The sequence below is a fragment of the Populus trichocarpa genome, chromosome 11, assembly GCF_000002775.5.
Source record: "Populus trichocarpa isolate Nisqually-1 chromosome 11, P.trichocarpa_v4.1, whole genome shotgun sequence".
Lineage (NCBI taxonomy): Eukaryota > Viridiplantae > Streptophyta > Magnoliopsida > Malpighiales > Salicaceae > Populus > Populus trichocarpa.
This window is the reverse complement of record NC_037295.2, coordinates 9,074,542-9,078,726: the sequence shown is the minus strand read 5'-3', so window position 1 is coordinate 9,078,726 and position 4,185 is coordinate 9,074,542.

The following is a 4,185-nucleotide window of genomic DNA, read 5'->3' as shown; positions in this document are numbered from 1 at the left end:
ACTAACAACAATCAACTGAATAGGAACAATATGTTCCTCTTGGAGAAAATGAGAAACATGGATGAGCAGATTAACTGGGCCCTTGTCTATGCTCGAAGAATTTGCCATAATATCTGTCAAGTTGAAGGGATGTCCACCGATATCAACAAAGCATGGCTGAGACTAATGCTTTTCTTAGGGACATAGAAAACAAAGGCTTTGCTTTTCTCCTTGTAAACAGTGATGATGAGTAGACGAGATTTTAAATGTAAAAATTTTCATCAAGTAGTAATGAAAAGGGCTTAAACTCAACCTTTTGAGCAATATCTCTTTATGACAAGTATATTTTTATTAAATATTGGCTCAAATTAAATTGTCTCCATAGCTATGAAAGGATAAGAACCCTACCCGTTTATAAAGGAATGGTGGCTATATATTATCCCAGGGTATAGCTAATCTATATATAACATAAATCATCATGCATAATCATACATCCATATGCATCTACATTTATGAATTATGGAATGTTCATGGCAAGTATTCAAAATATAGGTCTCCATGTCAGAGTCTACAATATTAGGCTTCGTAAAAAAGATAAAGAATGAAGAGAGGGCTCACTTGGAAGCCCACTACCAAAAAAAGCTAAAAGATGTTAAGAATAATACGGCTTGAATAGCTAATTAACTCAAACAACTCTTGTGAGATGTATGAAAGAGATCCTACTAAAGAAACTAAGAAAAACTCTCGTATCTACCTATGCCCCTAAAAGAGATGTATGAAAAATTACTAAGCATAGGTCATGTGTCTTTCATATCCACCACTAAAACCTCCCTTCCCAAATTAGTACAAACCAAAGCTAACCTGTGAGTACCATGCTGGAAATTATGGTCATAATATTGATACTTGTTAAGCATTCAAAAGAAAGCTCTTACTCTTGAACTCTCTGCCTAATCATGCCTCTAGTAGCGGGAGAGTAAATGTTATAGAGTTTGGAAGGAAGAAAGAAAAGGTTTTGAGGGTAACTATGGATAGGTTGTATGACATGCTAGTGCAAGTCGGGTACTTACCAACAAAAAATAAATCAAGTTCAAGGAAGTGTGATAACTTTTATATGTTCCATAAAGAAATGGGACAAAACATCGATGGATGTGAGGAGTTTCACTAAAAGGTGATACAAATGATGACTGGGGTCTACTACAAATAGAAAAGAAGGAAAAGGATGATGTCATAGGCATGATAAGCTTGAAAGGGAAGAAAGTAGAGGCATGTAGGCTCCAACATACCAAGAGCAATCCATCGAAGCTCGTCTTTACAAGGCATGTCTTTACCTATAATAGGAATTATAATGCATTGCCTTATAACTATAGTAATCCACCCAATGTTGAGGTACCTGCTTTTATGTTCCAAACCAAGATTGATTAATTAACTTGAAGTGGCAGGTGTTTTACGTCTGAAGAACTAAAAAAACAATGAAAAGACAAAAGCAAAGAGGTTGTAAATGCCATTAAAGGTGTGGAACTAAACAAACATGTGAATGAAAAAGAAACCGGTGAATTCCTAATGCTGATGAAACACAATGAGTATAGTGTGGTAAAATAGCTGAAGAAAACCCTTGTCAAGATATCCCTGATGTCTCTTATCCTAAGTTCTAAACCCCAACATAATGCACTGTAAAAGTTTTGAACGTGGCATATGTGCCCTAAGAAATGGCCTAATGACTATAGAGCATCTAGTCGAAAGAATCCATATGACAAATTACTTATACTTTACTGAAGACAAGCTCGATGTTGGGGGAATAGGTCATAATAAACCTCTATACATCACTATAAGGTGCAAGGATTGCACCATTGGCAAAGTATTGGTGGACAATGGTTCAGCTTTAAATGTACTCCTAAAACATATGCTGGATGAAATGCCAGTTGATTCAACGCATATGCTGCCAAACACCATAATGGCTAGGGTTTATGATGGTTCCCCAAAGAAAGTGGTAGGGACCGTTGAAATAGAGTTGTTCATTGACCCGCGGGTTTTTTAGCAACTTTGCAAGTGATGGACATCCACTCATCATACAATATGTTATTAGGAAGGTCTTGAATACACTCCACTGGCACTGTGGCATCATCCTTGCATTAATGTTTAAAGTACATCATGAATGGAACATTGGTTATAATTAAGGTCGAAAAGACCTTGACAATGGTGCAGAATGTGGTAGTCCCTTACATAGAAGCCAAAAGGAGCGATAATGAAAATCTCTATGCTTTTGAAATTATTAATGCAGAATAGGTGCTAGAAAACATGGTATTGAGAAAACTAGTAATTTCTAAAGTTGCAAGAATGGTGGCTAAATATCCTGAGAGGATAAGTCTAATAAGGTTAAAGACCGTTAATCATTGATTTGGGCTTGGCTTTAAGCCTAGAAGGGAAGACTATAAAAGGGTTATCGATATCAAACGAGAAAAAAGGATGGTCAGGCTGAAAGGAAGGGAACCAGAAGAAGAAGAGATTGTCATCCCTTGATCAATGTATCATTCCTCAATGCTTATGTAACACACTTCGAAGATATGATGGATGTCCCTACCCAAGGCTTGACTACTATGGGAATCAACACATTGGAATAAGATGAAAGAAAGATCAAGAGCTACAGCGAGAAAGGAAAGGTTGTGGAAAGAGAAGAGTTGCTACCGCAACTGTCCACACTGTAGATGAAAGTAAATGACATTGTTGTTCTAGTGTGCTTTTTATGCTTTCTATGTTTGTCTTTGATACCAAGTTGGTAATTTTGGCTCATGATGTCAAACATATGGTTTTCATTATAGTTAAGCCTTTCTTTTATCAATGATCATGCATTTTCATAGATTTTTCTGTCTCTTTGTAAATTACACACTTATATTGAAACACCTTTCTATTTCAGGAAATATGAAAGCAGATCATCTGCAAAATCACGAGCATATTACACTAGGAATGAATGGCCAAATTTTGATGAGTACACAATTGCAATTATAGAAAATGAATGGGAAGAGGATGATGTAAAAGAATTCACTAAGCTATTAGAGCAATCGAAGCGACTTTGAAAACCAACAAAAGAAAAATTAGAGACAATTAATGTCGGTATAAGGCAAGATCAAAGAGAATTAAAAATAGGGACTCTAATCACTGCTAGCAAAAAGGAAAACTTGATCTCACTGCTACACGGGTTCGATGTGTTTTCTTAGTCATATGCAGATATGTCTAGTTTAATACATAAGGTACCATTAAATGAAGAAAGTATACTTGTGAAGCTGAAACTACAAAGAACTCATCCGGATATGGTGCTCAAGGTGAAAGCCGAGATAAAAAGGCAATGAGATGTTGGTTTTTTAAAGGTGGTTAGGGACCCCCAATGGGTATCTAATATAGGGGTGTTTCTAAGAAAGGCGGTAAAATAAGGTTATATGTAGACTACAGGGATTTAAATAAAGCAAGCTCGAAAGACGACTTCCCTTTACCACACATTGATGTCCTAATTGATAATGTGACGTGAAGCTCAACGTACTCTTTCATGGATTGTTTCTCTGGATACAGCCAGATCAAAATGGCCAACAAAGATAAAGATAAGACAACCTTTGTTACTCCGTGGGGAACCTTTTGCTACAAAGTGATGTCATTCAGACTAAAAAATGTTGGGACCACTTATCAAAGGACAATGGTAGCTTTGTTTCATGACATGATGCATAAAGAAATTAAGGTGTATGTGGACGACATGATTGTTAAATCCAAAGAGGGAGAAGACCATTGTTAGAATATAAGAAAGCTATTTGAAAGGTTAAGAAAGTATTAGTTGAAGTTGAACCCTACAAAATGCTCATTTAGGGTAAAATACAGAAAGCTTTTAGGATTTAAGGTAAGTAGCCAAGGTATTGAAGTCGACCCTGATAAAGTAAAAGCAATTCAAGCCATGTCGGTGTCTAAAACAGAAAAAGAAGTGAGAGGGTTTTTGGGTCGTTTGAATTACATTGTTTGGTTTATATCTCAAATGACAGCAACTTGTGAGCCAATCTTTCGACTATTTCAAAAGAAAAATCCTAGGGTATGGAACGTGGAATGCCGAGAAACTTTCAATAAAATCAAGCAGTATTTGCAAAATTCACCTTTGTTGGTTCCTCATGTTCTTAGTAAACCGTTAATTATATATTTAACAACAACCAAAAATACAATTGGATGTGTACT